This window comes from Odocoileus virginianus, chromosome 3, assembly GCF_023699985.2.
Source record: "Odocoileus virginianus isolate 20LAN1187 ecotype Illinois chromosome 3, Ovbor_1.2, whole genome shotgun sequence".
Classification (NCBI taxonomy): Eukaryota; Metazoa; Chordata; class Mammalia; order Artiodactyla; family Cervidae; genus Odocoileus; species Odocoileus virginianus.
Window position 1 is genome coordinate 62,061,674 of NC_069676.1, and position 19,496 is coordinate 62,081,169.

General features: G+C 43.2%; 1 long non-coding RNA gene across 1 annotated transcript in view; it reads left to right on the plus strand.

Moving 5' to 3' along the window:
• The window catches only part of LOC139034439 (uncharacterized), a 30,544-nt gene extending 23,965 nt beyond the window's left edge, over nt 1–6,579 (plus strand). Inside the window, exon 5 of the long non-coding RNA XR_011486942.1 lies at nt 5,223–6,579. This is a non-coding gene — a long non-coding RNA (uncharacterized lncRNA). The remainder of the gene's footprint in view (nt 1–5,222) is intronic.
• Nucleotides 6,580–19,496: the final 12,917 nt, after the last annotated feature.

Consider the following 19,496-nt stretch of genomic DNA (forward strand, 5'->3'; position numbering starts at 1 on the left):
CAGAATGTTTTGATATGCATAAAGTAAAATACACAGGACTATGAGGGAAGCCAATCATACTGAAATATAGTTATCAAGATATTTTTTAAATTGTTTATGATATAATATGTACTTTATTAATATATTTAAGATGAAATTGAACATTAGATATAATAACTCTTGTAATTTTAGACTAATGATGAGCAGAAATGAAGTTTTGAATGATTTATAGCAACTGTAATGTGATACAAAAATATCTGTGACTTTCTTAGTGACGTAATCACAGGAACCATCAGTATTCTTGTGGCCATTGCCTACATTCAAATGAAACAAAGTATTTAACTTGAATTAGATTTTAGAGAAAATAAAGATGGAAGTTTTCCCATCCAAGCTTAGAGACATCTGAATTCCATCTGTGCTCCCAGGCTGAGACTCCCTTGCTCTGTTCTAGGGAGTCTGCTAGTCCCATGGTTTGCAAACTGTGGGCCATGGAACCCTGGAGACCCAAGGAGTGTGTCACAGAGGCTGCCACAGTGAGGGGCAAAAGCAGGACCATCGCCAACTAGACAAATAACTCTGAATCCACCACTCTGCCTTGCCTGATCAGATTTCTTATTTGAATTCACTTTGGTGGTTCATATGAGATCGTTTTGAAAAAAAAAAAAAAAAGTGGAGAGGATTTATCTGATCCTGTCTGCATGTGAAAAACCTTCACTTGGCCCCATCCACCTCTTCTTATGACAGGAAGCAAAGCCAAGGCCTAGAGCAGTGAAGGGTGCTGGAGGCACACAATGTCTGGTGGCAGGGTTGGGGCCGTGGAACCCGAGGGGGTGGAGGGAAGCAGCTGGGCGGGGGTGAGCTTCCTGCTACCTCTGCCTGCAAACCACTTCAGAGCAGCAGCCGGCTGTGGCCACGAGTCAGGAGACCTGAATTCAGGGTCCTCTATCTGACACAACCTCAAGTTTCTCAGAGATAATTATACATTGATTTTGAAAGGACAAAATGAGAAAAAAAAATGTTTCAATTAAGTATGGTTGCTGTCCAATGTTATAAAAGTTACAGGTGGACAAGATAGTGATTCACAGTTTTTAAAGGTTATATTCTGTTTATGGTGATTATAAAGTATTGGCTATATCCCCTGTGTGGTACAGCATATGCATTCTCAGTCACTCAGTTGAGTCTGACTATTTGTGACCCCGCCAGGCTCCTCTGTCCATGGCATTTCCCAGGCAAGAATACTAGGGAGGGTTGCCATTTCCTCCTCCAAGGGATCTTCCCAACCCAGGCTTCAAACCCACATCTTCTGAGGTTCCGGCATTGGCAGGCAGACTCTTTACCACTGAGCCGCCTAGGAAGCCCCCTGTATAGTGTATCCTTGTAGTTTATTTTATACCTAAGAGTTTGTACCTCTTACCCATCTACCCATTTCCCTCTCCCCACGGGTACCCACTGGTTTGTTCTCTATGTCTGAGAGTCTGCTTCTTCTTCGTTGTATTCACTAGTTTGTTGTATTTTTTAGATTCCATATATAAGTGGTATCATATAGCATTTGCAAAGTGAGAAAGTTTTTGTTATTAATTTTTGTTGCAGTATAGTTGCTTTCCAATGTTATTTTCTGCTGTAGAGCAAAGTGAGTCAGCTATACATATACATGTATCCCCTCGTTTTTGGATTTCCTCCATTTAGGTCACCGCAGAGCACTAAGCAGTGCATGTAAGTCGATCCCGAGCTGTCAGTTCATCCCACCCTCTCTTCCCTCCTTGGTATCCCTATTTTTTCTCTATGTTTGTATCTCTGTTTCTGCTTTGCAAATAAGTTCATTTGTGTAGTTTTTCTAGATTCCACATGTAAGTGGTATTATAGGATAGTTGTTTTTCTCTTTGTGACTTACTTCACTCTGTATGACGGTCTCTGGGTCCATCCACGTCTCTACAAATAGCACAGTTTCATTCCTTTTTATGGCTGAGTAATATTCCAAAAGTGAGACCATTTTAAGAAACATAAAGAACTATTAAAGAGATTTTAATATATTTATCTCTAAGCCTGGGACCTTTTTCTCAACTCTCCCTTAGGGTCTTTCTCCCAATTCCAACAAACTCTCTCCCCGACACAGCACAATCCCAGCCACCCAGTCACCTCGTCTGCCAGCTGGCCTCTTCAGTCCCTCCGTTTGCTGTCCTGTGTCATGCCCTCTGGCCTGCATTTCTGTAACAACGCCCCCCCCCACCCCCGCCCGCCCCAGTCTCTCTCTCTGTTCCAGCCTGCCTTTCACAGAGCCCAGACACGTTCTGACTGTAAGTTCTGACCGTGTCCTTCTGCGTCAAGGCCTGTGATATCTTTTCATTGCACACAAGGCCAAGTCCCCCAGAGCATGGCAACCCAGACTCCTCAGGATCTGCCTGCAGCCTCCGGGCATTCTCCCTTTCCCAGCATCCCTACCTCTTCCCGCTGGGGGGGCTGCTGCTCTGTTATTGGGGTCTCCCCTGCCATCTGCATGAGCCCAGATGATAGTGCAAGCCCTGGGAGCTGTGGGAAGATGCAAGAATTTGGGAAAATTCACCTGCTAACGTGATGGGCAGGTACTGCAGAACATGAGAGGACTCTGAGGCGTTCTGCTGGTAGGGGTAGGGGCAGGGGTGGCTCTGTCCAGGCAGACAGGCTGTTTTCAGAGAGCAGCCAGCAACGGTGCAGTGTTGAGAGCATACTGCCCAGTCAGGGAGAGTCAACCACTTGGTATGCTTATCTGAATCAGAGGCAAGAACCAGGTCACCGGGAACAGAATACAGCTAAGATTAATAGAGTCTCTGATTCTTAGAAGGTCAGAGCTAGAAGGGACCATGTGGATATTTCCTCTAGTCTAAGTCCTTTCTGCTTCAAACAGAATGGTTAGGCCTGGAAAAGGGGGATGGCTTGTCCAGGGTCACAAGAGTTTGAGGCAGAGCCCTGACTGGAGCTGCTGTCTGATTTTCTTCCCAGTCTCCATGTCCTGGGCTCTGGCCTCTGAACTCCTACCAGGAGACTGAATAACTGGCCCAGGACTGATTTTCCAACAGTGGCTTAATGTGTCACTTCTAGGCAGTGTGGTGCTGGCTCTTAGCAGGGATTGTCAACACTTTAACCCAAAGGTCCCCAGAGACAGATTACCTACTTATACACATTGGCTCACTTTAATCTTGTCAACAGCCCTATCTCGAGTATCTCCTATTATTATCATTGTCACTTTACCAGATGAGAAGCCTAAAGCTCCAAAAGTTCATGGAACTTTTCCAAGGCCACACAGTTGGTAAGTGGCTGAGTGGGATTTAAGCTCAGGTCTACGTGACACCCAAGCCCATGAGGCTCTAGACCATTCTATTGTAGTGCAATATGGCAGAGTGGGAAAAACTATTGTTCTGGTTCTAGATTCGAGCCCTCAGTAGGCCAATGACTACTTAATGGACCTTAGTCAGGGAACCCTTGGGCAAGTCTTCTCTGGGCCCAATAACTAGATTTACAGAAAGGAAATTCTGTCTACAGTTTTTTAAAATTTATTTTATTACTATTGATTTTGGCTGCTCTGGGTCTTTGTTGCTGCACACAGGCTTTCTCTAGTTGTGGTGAGCAGAGGCTACTTTTTGTTGCAGTGCACGGGCATCTCATTGTAGTGGCTTCTCTTGCTGTGGAGCACAGGCTTTAGGGTGTGCGGGCTTCGGTAGTTGTGGCTCATGGGCTTAGTTGCCATGTGGCATGTGGGATCTTCCCAGACCAGTGATCAAACCCATGTCCTCTGCCTTGGCAGGCAGATTCTTAACCACTAGACCACCGAGGATGTCCCTGCTTACAGTTTAAAATTATAATATTGAAAGCAACTTACAAACTGTTATTCATTTATTCAATTAGTGTCTATTAAGAACTTAACAGCAAGTGAGGACTTGGCACTACAGAGAAGAATAAGGCATGCTTCCATCCCACTGAAAACTATAACATAAATGTTGGTTGAACAAGGGTCTTTTATTTCTAATAATTATGGTAGCTTATTGAGGATTCACCCTTCTACTGGGAATCATTAAAATAGCTGAACAAAACAAATGTGTGTATGTACGTGTATTTGAAGGCATTAGAGAACTACCAAAACAAGAATGACCTGAGAGGCAACAATTCCAAAGGTAAGGGAGATGCCACTGTTCAGCTGCCAGTTTGCCCTTAAGTATGCTGTCTCTCAGGAGATGTCTAAGAATCTGAGCGGAGCATTTGGAATTGTTATGAAACTAGGGTATATAAACAGGATTTCAGGATCTACCAAGGAGGAATGTCCCTAATAAACACTCCAGGCTTTCAAATGTAACCCCCAAAGAGCTGTGGCCTAGGAGTTGAAGTGAGTTAGAAATTGACCAGCCCCAGCAAAACTGAAGACTAACATCTAATCAGTTAAATCCTTTATATGACTTAGGTTTAAATGCCTCCCAGAAACAAAAGTAAAATCTCTCTGAAGGAAGATAATACTATCAAAGACCTCAAATTTTCCTATAATTTTTAAAATATGCAATATTAAGCATTCAATCACAATTTACCTGATGTCCCAGCAGACAAGACCAAGTGGCTAAAAACCAAGAAAAAATAATAGACAATCGAAATAGGCCCATAGAAGATCCACATGTTGGCATTATAAGTCATGGACTTTAAAACATGTGATTAATATGTTTAAGACATTATATGACAAGATGGAGAATTTCAGCAGAGAATTAGACTCTATCAAGGATAATTAAATGGAAATTCTTTTTTTCTTTTTCACCACACTATGTGTGGGATCTTAGTTCCCTGACCAGGGTTTTAACTTGCACCCCCTGCAGTGGAAGCGCAGTTTTAATCACTGGACCACCAGGGAAGTCCTAGAAATGAAAATTCTAAGCCTGAAATACAGTAACTGAAATTAAGAACTTAAAAGATGGATGTGAGTTTACCATACAGCTAAGTACAGCTAAAGATGAAATTAGTGAGCTGAAAAACAGGTCAGTAGAAAATATCCAAACTATAGCACATGTAATACAAAATAGAGATGTGGAACATGGTGAGAATGTCTAAATATGAATAATTGAGGTGCCATAGGGAGGCAGAGAGAAAGAAATAGGGAAAAGAAGAACAAAGAGGAGGAGGAGAAAGAAGAAAGGGAAGGAAAGAGGAGGGAACTCAACCTCTGAAAGTTGCTGAAAATGTGCCTTCTCAGTTACCAGAAAATCCATTCATAGAGAAATGTCTCACTACAGACACTTTACTACAAAATCACTTGACCAGGATTCCTGGAGAAGCTGCTGGCTGCTGGTGACCTGCAGGAGCCTGATGCAGGAGAAGCTGTCTTCTAGAGGAGCTGAGCTTGGGAGACCCACATGCAGTGAAGGAGCCTGGTGAGCCTTCACACTGAAATCAGGATGCAAAAAAACCTTTGTTACTTTAATGTCTGTTCAGTTCCCTCTGTTGACAAAATTGAGCACCCTGCCAGCTGGAAAAAGAAAAGGATATTTAAAGGGCCCAGATCCATTTTCCTAGAGCAGACAAAAAAGAATGAAAGGCCATCTGAACTAGTCTCCATGACTGCGAGTGCATGAGTGAAATTAGATGAGACTAGCAGCACTATTGAACTGAACCCAGCCAAATTACTAACTCTTAGAATTATGGGCAAAAAAATAAGTTGTTTTATTTTTACTTTGTTTATTTACTTATTTATTATTTTTGGCTGTGTTGGGTCTTCATTGCTTTGCTCAGGAATGCTCTAGTTGTGGCAAGCAGGAACCACCCTTCATTGTAGTTCCCAGGCTCCTCATTGTGGTGGCTTCTCCTGTTGCAGAACACAGGCTTAGTTACTCTGTAGCATGTGGAATCTTTCCCAACCAGCGATGGAACCTGCAGCCCCTGCACTGGCAGGCAGATTCTTTTTTTTTCCTTTAGCCACGGACTTTATTGTTTGAATATTTGCAGCTATTATTCTATACACAAATGTTAATTTCTTACAAAACTCTGTTATTCCATATTGCTAGGTCACTTCACTCTCCATTTTATGCCACATTTCCATCAAGAACTATTTCCCCAAATCACAGTCTGCCTGATTGTGTGTTGCTGTTGTTCAGTTGCTAAGTTGTGTCCAACTCTGCGATGCCATAGACTGTAGTCCACCAGGCTCATCTGTCCATGAGATTTCCCAGGCAAGAATCCTGGAGTGGGTTGCCATTTTCTTCTCCTGGCAGGCAGATTCTTTTGAGATAGTTTCTTCATGCAAAATACTGTAATTCTAGTGTCACAAACAATCTTGATCGTCTTCCAGTTCCCATTCTTGAGTCTTTGTGCTGTTCCCTCTGCCCAAAGTAACGTTCTTGGCCCTGTCTGTCTAATGAATGTGCTTTCCTGCAACTACTTAATTAATGTTTTACTGACTGATAGCACATATGTAGACAAATACACAAGTACACAAGTCAGAGATGCATAGTTTGATAGATTTTCACCCACTGCTTATACTTTATAAACTATAATCAGATGCCTCCCCTGTATTTCCTTCCAATCACGAGCTGTGTAAACACTGTTCTAATGTCTTATACCAGGGTGAGTTTTTCCCTGGTTTTGACTTTAAGTCAATAGATCATACAGCGTGTTCTCTTTCGTGTTTGACTTTTCTTCCTCAACATTATATTTGTGAGATTCATTCACATTGCTATGTGTAATTATAGTTTATTTTCACCACTGTGTAGTTTTCAATTTTGTGAATATACTACAGTTTATTTATCCATTCTATTGATGGATATTTAGGTTGTTTCCAGTTTGGCCTATTACAAATATGTACTGCTGGCAGTTGCCTTTTGGTGAACATGTGTATGTATGTGCTTCCTATTTATTTATTTATTTTAGCTGTGTTGGGTCTTAGTTGTGGCATGGAGGACCTTTATTGTGGCATGCAGGGTCTCTGGCAATGCACGGGCTCCTGAGTGCGTGGGCTCAGTAGCAGTGGCACGCCCGGCCCTCTAGTTGGTGCGCCAGCTTAGTTGCCCCCTGGCATATGAGATCTTAGTTCCTCAACCAGGAATCAAACCTTTGTCCCCGGCATTAGAAAGCTGATTCTTCACCACTTGAGCACCAGGGGAGTCTCACGTATGTGCTTCTGGTTTGTCATTCTTAGGAGTAGAATTATTGGGTTATGAAGCATTCTCATACTATATTAAAACTTAAATAAAATCAAAATATAAAATGGCATGCAGGGCTTCCCTGGTTGTTCAGTGGTAAAGAATTCGCCTGCCAATGCAAGAGACACAGGTTTAATCCAGGGTCCAGGAAGATCCCACTTGATACTGAGCTACTAAGTCTACGCACCATGACTACTGAGCTTGTGCACTAGAGCTGCAGCTACTGAGTCCATGTGCCTCAACTACTGAAACCCCCTCACCTAGAGCCCACGCTCCAAAACGAGAGAAGCCATGGCGATGAGAAGCCTACCCACTGCAACTAGAGAGTAGCCCTGCTCACCCCAACTAGAGAAAAAGTCCACGCAGCAACGAAGACCCAGCACAGCCAAAAATAAATAAAAAATTATTTAATGGCATGCATAGATTAACAACCATGTGGAAAGAGGAAAAAAAGCAAGCACCTATGCATAGAGTAAAAAGATATTAGAAGAGAAAAATAAAATGTTGACATGGTTTACAAAGGAAATAGGGGTGGTTTTTTTCCCTCTTCACATACCATCCCAGTAATCGTGTAATAACCACGCATTCTTTTATAATCAAAAGAAACATTTAATGGTATTGCTCTCCAAAGTCTTGCTCAAATGCCACCTCCTAGGTGGCCTTCCCAGGAGCATAGCCAGGTGACCATAGCCAGCCAATGTCTTGCTGCATGTTTATACTTCTGAGGAAAAACCACACTGAAGCAGGTGCACAGTACCTCACCTAGAGAAGGTGCTCGCAAAATGTGTGATCCTTTTTCTGTAGGCATATAAATTTCAGCAGCAGCTCACATTTCTCAAAAAGAGTGCCCCAGTTTTCCAGTAAGCAAGGCAGGGATATGAACCCAGATTACTATGTCTGTTTTCACCTTAAAAGCACTTGATGCTGAAAGGGTTAAGCAATAGGTCCATTGTCACTCAGCAAATCATTGGCAGAGGCATTCTAAACAGGTCATTCAAGAAAGAGAAGTCTAGTGCAAAACGTATAATCCACCAAGTATGTTTTGAGCAGAGCAAAGAGCAGAGGAGAAGATTAAGAAAAAAGCATTTGGAAACCTCAGCTTTGTATTACTGACTGCGTAACTGTGAGCAAGTTAATTTTCCTCTCTGAATTTCAGTTCCCTCTCCACCACACTGGAGGGATGATGGTGGACTAATTTACAGGATGACCAAGGGTTCAACTCTGATTAGGTGGTGGTGGCTGCTGGAATTGCTACATTGAGAAAGATTCTGAGGACAAAGCCAGGCTTAGTGGGAAAGAGTGTTATAACTGATTAATCACTTCTGCCATGAGCAGGGGATTTGAAATGAGAATTATGAATATTAGAAATTTGTCTTTCCTGTACCTATTGCTCTTCAAGATCCTTTCCAGCCCTATGTTTGGAGTCCCCAGGCTTAGATCTATTCGTGTGTTTTGTGGGCATAATGTTCATCCCATAAGCAATTCTCTTAATTCCAAAGGGGAAGGAATTTTAATTATCTTCTGAAACTATAGACTTTGTCTTCAGCAATGTATGTGATATATATTTAAATAATCTGTAAGACTCTCAGAGATCCTTAGAGATGAAAATGTCTGGATACAAGGTGTTAATTATATAATTGTAATCATTCTTTTGAGATAAATCATATTTGGTCACCTTTCCTGTCCACACAGCGCCCTCCCTTCTGGTTGAAGTTGGTCTCAGGAAGTGAGCGTGTATTTTGATTGGTCGTAGTGGGCGGTGGAGTCAGTTTATAGGTGAAGAAGAGGAATGTCCTAGGTACAATACCAGAGTCCCAGACCAGAGTCTGGCTCATTCATTACTCTGTCTGGACTCACTTGGAATGTTACATGCTTGGGATTTCTGTAGGGAGCTTGACCTTTGCTTTATCTTTGAAAGAAATATCCTATAACCATTGGGAAAGGTATTGTTTGAACAATTTAAATAACACAGAAATTACATGTTTGTGGCTGACAAATGTGGCTCATAAACTGGACAACAGATAAGCACATCCTGCGGGCCTAGCAGAACAGTCTGGCTGTCAATAACGCAGGCTTTGAAATCAGACTGCTGTGAGTCTGAATGTAGCTCCGACATTTATAAATGAATTTGTACCAGCCTCTTAGCCTCTGTTTTCTCATATGTAGAATGGGCTCCATAATAATACCTACTTCAGAGGGTTATTGTATGACATAATTCATAAAAAGCAGAAGTGTCTGGCACAGATTAAGCCTGCCCTATATAGGAAGTATTACTATTAATATTATGTTTTAAATAATTATTAGGACTTCTTTGGCTATCTAGTAGTTAAGACTGGCACTTCCAATGCAGAGGGTGTGGGCTTGATTCCTGGTTGTGTAACTAAGATCCTACATGCTGCATGGTGCAGCAAAAAAAAAAAAAAAAAAAAAAAAATTATTAGCAGTGATTTCTAATTACATATGAAATAAAACTCAAAAATGCAAATTTAGCTTCTGTAAGCTTTGTAGACATCAAGACAGGGGCTGGAATGGGGTGGAGTTTTTTAATTGTTGTTATTTTAATACTAACAGAATGCTCATTAAAAAAAAGTTAGAAAATTATATGGTTGACCAATTATACAGGTTGGCCAAAAGAACAAATCAGTACTCAGAAATAACCAACCTGTTTATTTTTTGGTGTATATCCTCATGAGGATGACACACATATATTAGAACAAAAAAGGACACTTGACACAGGCAATATCACACTGAACAACTGTTTTATAGCCAGCTGTTTTTCAGTGAGTAAAGGGAGGTCTGTAGGTAAATGTACTGGGTTTTTGTTTGTCTTTTTTTTTCCTTACTATTTAAAAGGCACCTAACATAACATTTTCCACTTTAAAGTATACAGCTCAATAGTGTTAAGTGTATTCACATTGTTGTAAAACAGATCTCTGGAGCTTTTCATCTTGCAAATCTACTCACTAAACAACTCCTCTTTTCCCCTTCCCCCAGCCCCTGGCAATACCATTCTGTGTTCTGTTACTGTGGGTTTGACTGTTTTAGCTGCCCCACATAAGTGGAATCATGGCGTATCTGTTGTTTTCTGACTGGCTTATTTCATTTAGCATAATGTCCTCAAGTTGCATTCATGTTGTAGCATGTGGCAGAGTTTCCTTCCATTTAAAGGCTTGATAATATTCCATTGTATGTTTGTATGAACCATATTTGTTATCCTTTTCTTCACTGATTGATTTTGGGGTTGTTTCTACCTGTTGGCTATTACAAATAATGCTGCTATGAATATGGATATGCAAATAGCTCTTCAAGACCCTACTTTCCATTGCTTTGGATACATACCCAAAAATGGAATTGCTGGATCATATAATAGATATATTTTTAATTTTTTGAAGAAGCTACATACTGTTTTCCATAGTATAATAGCTGCACTACTTTACATTCTCATCCATAGTGTACAAGGGTTCCGATTTTTCCACATCCACTCCAACATTTATTTTCTTTTTCTTTGTCAATAGTAGCCATCCTAAAGGCTACAAGGTGAACATATGTATTATTTTAACACAATTCTAGGCAGAATGTTTAAAATTCTCAAAAGAGCAAATTTTGATACCAAGAAATGTGGAATCTTCTTTTTTATGTATTAATAACTAACAACCTTTCTGAAACTTACAAACTCTCATCAGACATACTCTGCTTTGTGGGTGAGCTTCCCATCACTCCAAATTTTAGGATGTTTGCTTATCAAGGGACAATTACTAGTTCTGTAATGTTGCAGCAGGTCAGCCCTTGGTACTTGTTTTCTTCTCAAAAACCAAGCTGCTTCCCACTGTCTGTCTCTTTGATCTCCTCCAAGCCTTTAATCTCCTCCTCCTTTTCTGGTTCCCACCCCTGCCCTCTCCTCTTAAATGAGGTGTTCTCCATTGTTCCAACTTCCCAAGCTGTTCCAACCCCTTCCCCTCAGCCCTCCCCAGCCAGGCCCTGAAATATCCCCTTCTTCACTCTCACGCTGGTGGGCCCCGGGAGCCCTCAGATCCTTGTCTCTGGCTTCCACCCTTGGTTAACCTGCTCCAGGAAGCTGCTCAGAGGGGGTCTGCCTGTTTGTGTGCGTGTGTGTGTGTGTGTATGTGTGTGTATCTGAGGTGAGATACTATAAGCTGCCATTCCCTTGGCAGATGTGGTTCCCACATATGCATCTCACCACATTGAATATCACCCTATTGTAGAGACATATTCTTTTTGTTCTCACATCCCGACCCCTACATGCCAGCCAGCATCTAACCTGAACCCTCTGAGCAGTCGGTTGTTAAAATGCCCAAAGAAACTATGCTGACTCCTATGTGCTATTAATACCTTCCTAAGACTTTTCTTGAGCCCATTATATATTATTTTTGTCATAAATGCTGATCTTAGACACTGTCCCCCCTCATGAAATGGGACCCTGCCATACCATTTTCTTTTTTAATTGTGTTAAATTTACAACAATATGCTGTACAGATTTTTCCTTTTTTCTTTTTACTGTACAGATTTTAAATGTACAATTCAATGAGCTTTGACAAACATGAACTCTTGTGAATTACAAGATTCTGATACACAGTCAGCTAATTTAGAGAAATTGCAGGAGTCCGCAGAACTGTTAGAAAGAGCATAGAGTTTGGAGTCAAGAGACCTGGTTACCAAGTCAAGCCTTTGGCATTAACCAGCTGTGTGACTTTGGGCTGCTGCCCTCGCCTCTCGAGGCCCTGGTTTCTCTCCCATACAATGAGGAGGCTGTCTCTCCCTCCTCATGACACAGCAGGTATTGGTCAAAGGTCACAGAAGACTCCTGAGAGCATGCAGAGCTACTGTGTCCTGCTGATATTTGCAAAGTGAATGCACCTCACCTGGATTCTGCCAATCAAATTGCTGAAGAAAAGAAAGTGAAGAAATAATAATTGTATAATAACAATAAACAAAGATGGCAGAAATCAGTCAAACCAATCCCTGCATCTTGTAGGAATGTACCACGTACTTGTAAGTAAACCCTTCTCAAATTTGTTTGCTCTGGTACATTAATAAAAGAAGATTCTGAGGGGATTAGCTTCAAATTCACAACAAGTACCCAAAACACACTGTTTGCCAAATAGGCTGAGTTTAGCTCTTTTGAAGCTAATGTGCCTTGCTGAAAGAGGAAAGGGCTTCTCTGACAACATAAGAGACGTGCTATCACTTTTAGATAGCACGTTTCACTTTTCAAAACCTTCTTGTCTATTTCTCATTAGTTCTATATGGGTTCTGTGATAAGAAAGCAGGACAGAGACTATTCCCTCTCCTTTTTTCAGGTGAGGATCCCAAGGCCCGGAAGGATGATGTGAAATGTTCTCATAGCCACCAGCAAGCACACCCCTCTGATTTCTCAGCCTGTGTCTTTGGGCTGTGCCCCACCGTCTCTTTTGCAGACAAATCAACCAACCCAGAGAACAGAGTCCAAGAAGAACTAAAAACTATAATAACAACAAGAAGAGCATTCTTAGGTGGCAGTTACCAGGTACAGACAGTTGAGCGCCTTCCCATTAGATATTAACACTTGGGATTCTCCCAGCAGCCCAGTGAGGGTTCTCCCTGTTTAACAGAAGAGGAGGTGGAAGCACAGAGAAGGCCCCTGGCTTGCTCGGGCTCACAAAGCAAGGAGGCTGTGGAGCTGAGACTCTGCCCAGGCCTCCTGGCTCAGAGCCCTAGCCCTTGGCACCTGTGCTATGCTGCCTCCTGGTTCACTGTGCTGCTGAGGAAAAAGCTCACATTGACAAGATGCACAGCTCTGAGAGCAGTGAGGCCCCTATTCCGGGCACTTCGAGTGGAATCACGGTGATGGTGATCATTACTGAGCAGTGTTTATGGCAGATAGGGTTGAGGCAGAGGGCTGGTGGGTTGTCCTGGAAGGTCCCTTCCTACCAGAGAGCGTAGGATTTGATGAAATCTCTCATAGACCCCAGTCTTTCAGTTCATGACATTGACAAGTCCTCCTGGCTCTCGAGCTCCTGGACTGGACATCCTCTCCCAGCCTGCCCTGCCTGCCAACCATCCCCTCCTCGTGGGCACTGGGATCAGTGAGCTGTGAAAACAGGTGGCTATGCATGGATCATCCTGGAAATTTGACAGCATGGTCTTCAGCCGAGAGACTAGGGAGGAGGGACAGCAGAACAGTAAATTACAGGGTGTCCGCCACCTGATTAAATCAGTGCCTGTGTCCAGCACTATGGAGATGCTGCATGCCAGGCTCACTCCCGGGCCCAAGGCCCAGGTGTCAGTCACAGAACCACAGGCAGAGTGCCAAGTGCTCTCTGCAGTCCCTCATCCAGCCTCTGGATTTCACATGTGGGGATACTGAAGCCCAGAGAGGGGAAGCTGCTTGCCAGAGACCACACAGCATTCCTTCAACAAAATACTAAGGGTCTACTGTGCCACAGTCTGTGTTTGGGAACACTAGGGATGAACAAAATAGCCACAAGCTCCAGGCTCACAGGGTTTACACATTAGTGGAGGAAATGGGAGAAAGCAGGTACACGCAGAAAATCAGAGATTGTTATCTGTGTCGTGAACAACATGAAGTACTTCAGCCAAGCTGATCAAGAGCGGTCTCTCTGGGAAGGGGCCACTTCAGCTGAGGCTTGAAGCATGAGTGTATGCTGTTTGTGTGTCTGTGCTGTGGGGATGTGTTCCAGGCAGTGCCCCCAGGCAGGGATGAGCTCCCGTGTTGGAGGTGCTGGCACAGGAGACGAGCAGAAAGGTGAAGTCCAAGGTAGATGGAGTCTGGAGCACATGGTATCTTGTAGGCCAGATGAGAGGCCTGGAGTTCATTTTCATGGCACTATGAGGCCATGGGAGGGCTTATGCATGAAACACTGTAACATTTCTTGCTTTTCCCAGTACCGGAGTTCCCTGGGAGCCCTGTCACCCTCTAGGCTTGCAGAGAACCCGCCAGGCAATGCTATCAGTGCAAAGTGAACCCAGCTATTCCTTGTCTTTAGTGATCGTGATCGCTACACACTCTATCTGCATTAGGTAATTAGGAAGGAAGTGAAGTGAAGGAAGGAAGCGAAAGTCGCTCAGTCATGTCTGACTCTTTGCAGCCCCATGGACTGTAGTCCATGGAATTCTCCAGGCCAGAATACTGGAGTGGGTAGCCTTCCCCTTCTACAGCGGATCTTCCCAACCCAGGGATTGAACCCAAGTCTCCTGCATTGCAGGCAGATTCTTTACCAGCTGAGCCACAGGGGAGGCCCAGGTAATTAGGCCGCTCACGTTGTTTGAAGTTCCCTATTCTGTCCATGTGTCACAGATCCAGAGATTCGGGTCCTATGGGAGGCGGTGGGCATCAGCAGACCTCTCTGATGCAGTGAGTGTCACTGGGACAGGCAGGCAGGCAGCTTTACTGGTTTACCACAGCCTTTCCCCACCTCATTCCTGCAGCTCGCACTCATCTTTGCCACAGAGGTGTGAAATGTTAGAAACTGCTATCAAGACTGCTCAGATGTAAAGATATTTAGTTCCAGATGGCCATGGTTAGACAGGCAGAGTTCATACTCTGGCGATCACACCTCCTTCCTGTTGCCTTGTGCAGTGTGGGGTCTTTTACGGATGATGACACAGATCAGTAATCCAATCAACAGACAGTGTACCCTCCTGAGTCACATGACCTCATCTGAGATAAAAAGGGCACTCATTTCTTCCCTCTTCTCAACCAAGGAAAAGGCCTGAGGAAGTCTTGGCAGGGAAACTCATAAACCTCCCTAAAGGTCACAAAATGCCAAATTTATCTGTCTTACCCCCTACCCTCCCTTTTAATCTAGATAATTCCCACATTTCAATTTTAAGTCCTAACTCAAGTACAGCCACCTCCAAGAAGTCTTCCCTGACCACCTTTTCCCTGTCCCTCTGGTCTGTGCTCTTCTCTTCCCCCCCTTGGTCTCTTAAACATGTCTGTACCATGTGTTCAGTGACTGGCATGGTATCAGCCTGTGTAGGGATCTAAATGCAGGTCGTTGGCTGGAAGGAACAAGCACCAGAGGAGGCTGGGGCCTGAGGCTGACTAGTGTGTGTTGGGCTCATCTAATCACAGTTCAACTCAATTAAAAAAAAAATACTGTGGGGGCCAAACAAAACATGTCTGTGGGCTGAAATTGGCCCGAGGGCTGGCAGCTTCCAATAGCTAGAATATTATCTGGAGGAGAAGGCATTGCATTTAGAATCTTTAGAAGTCCTGGAGCTGCCCCCACTAGCAGCCTGAGTCCAGATAAATACCTAATCTTTCTGAGCCTCAGTTTCCTTATCTATACATTAGGGTAACACTGTCTCTGCTTTCTTCATGAGATTTGAAGAATGGTTGCCTTGACTCTATGCCAGTGACCACCATCCTTTTTACAAGAATAGCAGACATTTATTCAGCAGTTACATTTGTCAGGTACTGTTCTAAGCACCTTACAAGTGTTAACTCACTTAGTTCCCACAGTAACCCTAAGAGGGGGGTGCTGTTATCATCTCTGTTTTACAGATGAGAAAACTGAGGCAAAAAGAGGTGGAAGAACTTGCAGGTGGGTTCAGAGCTGGGACTGTAACACCCTTACACAAATACTGGTTCATTTAATGTTCTCTGAATTATGAGGCAAGTATTTCACTTTTCACCATTTTATAGCTGGAGACACTGAAGCTCAGAGAAGTGAAGTAACTTGCCTGATTATCACACAGCTTGAAAGTGGGCAAACCTGAGCCTGAACCCTACTCTGACCCCAAACCCCGTGCCCTTTTTTTCTGTGCCAGAGGTGAAGGACAGGCCAGTGATCTGTGAAGAGAACAGTGTGCTGACGTAGTGTTTTGCCCCAGGACAGAAAACGTGCAGTGCCCTTTCTTGTCCCTAGCTCAGGGCCCTTCTGTCCTGGAGCACAGTTATGATCATATTGCCAGGAAAATTGCTTCCTGCCTTCATTGTGACTTCTGGTTTCCACTTGTCCCCATGAACTTGGATGTTTCTTTACCCTAGAGTTTTAAACATAGTTACCTTCCTTTGGCTATGGGAGTTATGCATTTTTGACGTGTGCTATCTCTCTTTCCTGTGGCGTGGTGCAGGGGCCTGGAATGGGATGGGAGAGACTGAAGTTCTGATCTCTTTTCTGCTGCCCCAGCATCCTGGAGCAAGTCACTGAACTTCCGTGGGGCTCAGGGGACAATCACATCTGTCCTCTCTCCATGAAAGTCCTTTTAGAAATGCAGTGTGGCACAATAGATGGTGGGCTGCTGAGAGGTAAGGCATACCAAAGGTGCTCAATAGATGACCCTCACTGACTGTGTGGAGGGGATTTGCAATGATGTGCAGACAACGCTCATAATACAGTGTTAAAAAATAAAGCTGTGGAATGTGCAGTATGGCCTCAGTTATGTAAAATACAAACAGAAAAGAGACTAGAAGAAAATATACCAGCTTGCTTGTGATTGCCTCTGGGTTGTGGGCTTGTATGTGGGCTCTGCTTTGCTAGACTTCGATTTTTTTTTCTATTTGCAAAAGTTAGCCCATTTTGTATTATATTTTATCATTTAAAAGTATATGTGTAATTTATATGTTTTATACATAATAAATTTATTACATACATTATAAAGTATATATATTAATATATATATACTTATGTATAAATAAATGTATAAAATTTAGTACTTGGCCCTTGACAATGTTGCTCTAGTTACCAGAACATTGAAGTGATAAGGTGTGATCTTGCATCCATTCATTCATTCATTCCCTTGTCCAGAAAACACACAGAAGGCTTGCTGTGTGAAGGCAGCAGTGATGATTACTATAAGCAACACTAAGAAGAATGGGGTATAATCCTTGCCCTCAAGAAATATAATTTAGATAGAGGATAAGACATATTCATCAATAGCCATAATTGAAGATAGAAAGTACTAAATATTTTAGGGAAATTGTCACTAGGAGTTAACATGGGGGAGAAATCTATTCCAGCTATGGAGATTAAATAAGATTTTTGTAAAGAAGTTGTCATTTTGTGCTGAGCCTTGAAGGACCAGTAGAATTCTGGGTATGTGGAAATGGAAAGGCATCATTGGTGGTAATAAAAGTAATGAAAGGTAATATTTACTTAGCACATACTATGTGCCAGGCATTGTACTTTTAAACTACACACATTCTCCCATTTAAGACTCACAGAAGTTCTATGAGGAAAGTAGTATTATCATCTCCAATTGACAGATGGGGAGACTGAGGCTTAGAGAGATGCAAATTATTCTCCTGAAGTCACGAGATGGTCAAGTTCGGATTCACACTCAGGACCTCACTGTGAACAGCTTTGTCACAGAGAAAGTACATGAATTGAGGCAGGAAAGCATGGGCCCACAGGGAATTAGACAGGAGCTTTTTGAAGACATGGACCTTGTGTGTCTTGCTCACCTTTCCGTGTTCAGGGTCTAGACAGTAATTGGCACATTGCAGATGCTTAGTAAATATTGGTTGAATGAAAGGATAAAAGAATCAGTGAGTGGTCGACTGTTGCTGGCATGTAGGTTGTGTGGCTGAAAGCAGTAGGACAGGCAGGCATGTGCATGCCAAGATTTTAAGCAAAGGCAGGGCCTATCAATCAAAGAGCCAGAGAACTGGCTCAGGCTGCATGGCAGGGAGGAGAACAGTTAGTTGGTGGGGAAGCCCCGCAGGAGACCACTTGAGAAAGTTCAGGAACACCAGGGAGAGAAGTGGGAATGGAGGAAGCAGCTGTGTTGGTAGGATAATTAGAAAGAGGTCATGGGATGCTGCCTGTCTCAACTCAGAGTGGGGAATGCATTGAAAGAAAGTTGATTTTCTATCAGACCTTTACAAATCTATTCTCCATCTTTTACTAACCTCATGGGGTGGCTTGGGCAGCCTCTGAGCCTAGTTCCTCATCTGTAAAATGGGGGTAATCATACTTACAGAAACCCTGAGGGTTAGCGATGTTATTATGGAAACGGTCAGATTTCCCAGGTGACTCAGTGGCACAGAATCTGCCTGCAATGCAGGAGATGCAGGTTTGACCCCTAGGCCGGGAGGATCCCTTGGAGGAGAAAATGGGAACCCACTCCAGTATTCTTGCCTGGAGAATTCCATGGTCAGAGGAGCCTGGTGGGCTACAGTCCATGAGGTTGCAAAGAATCAGACACGACTTAGCGACTGAATACGCAGACATGGGAACAGTCAGTACCCTCCCCTTCTCCTTATTCCCCTTACGCTGTAACTGTTGCTATTTGCATCTAGTTGACAAGAGGAGATCTAGGCTGAGCCTTCTCTCATGAACTGAAGTAAATTTCTTGGCATGTGCCAGAAGGTCCAAGAGTCTTCAGGTTTTGGAAAACATTCCCCAGCTAATACTGTCTGGCCAATGCCCCTCCCTTGCTAACCCCAGCTACTCTTCCGTGTTGGTATAAAGAGGCCTCAAGCCTAGGAGCCCCTGGTATCAGAAGAAGATAAATGATAAAGCCCAAGTTCTTTCAGAAGCAAAAGGCTCTCTGGAAAATCAAACTCAAAGAGGAATAAAATGGAATATCCAAGCCCAGATAAAGGAACCACCTCTCTTTTACCTATGTTCCCCTCCAAAAAATAGATTCAGGGAACTTGTATCTTTCTTCCTACCCGTGAGCCTGATGCAGGTATTATGCTTCTCACTTTGTGAACAGAGAAATGGAAGCCCAGGCAGGCTGAGGAGGCTGCTCCAATTCGCTCAGCAAAGCCGGGGATGGGCCCAGGTCTGCTGTCTCTAGTACCTGCTTCAGCCTCCTGTCTCTCTTTTAGGAAGCTGTCAGCACCAGGAGGCAAACAAGCACATAATTATAAATAGGTGTTTGGACCCACTTTATTATTTTAATTTTTTAAAGTTTGATTTTCTCTCTCTGTGTGTCTGTGAGTTTTAAGACTATGATGTGTTCAAGCCGTGGGCAAAGCACAAGTTAGTTTGATCCTTATTGTTTTCTGCCTAAAGCATATCTTGTTTAACTTCTTTTTTTTTGCCTGAGATCACTTATTGCTTAACTCCTTGGTCCCTCCAATTAGAGTTTACCTTTTGGAGAGACAGTGTTCAGCTTTTTTTAATATCTTCCCCAGTCCAGTGTATTTGATGAGTGCTCCACAAATGCCATCGATATGGCCATGGAGAGAAAGGAGGCAGGCTCACAGCGCAGCGCGGGGGATAAAACAGGCCTGGGGATTAGCTGCTGCCTGAGACCCTAGGCAGCCAGCTGACTTTCTTTTTCTGAACTTCAATTGCTTCCATTTGTAAATGAAAATAATAGCTTCGAGACCTAGCCTAGTGCCTGGCACATAGTAGAACACAGTAGGTATTTGTGGGAAAAGCTAGTATCTAACTC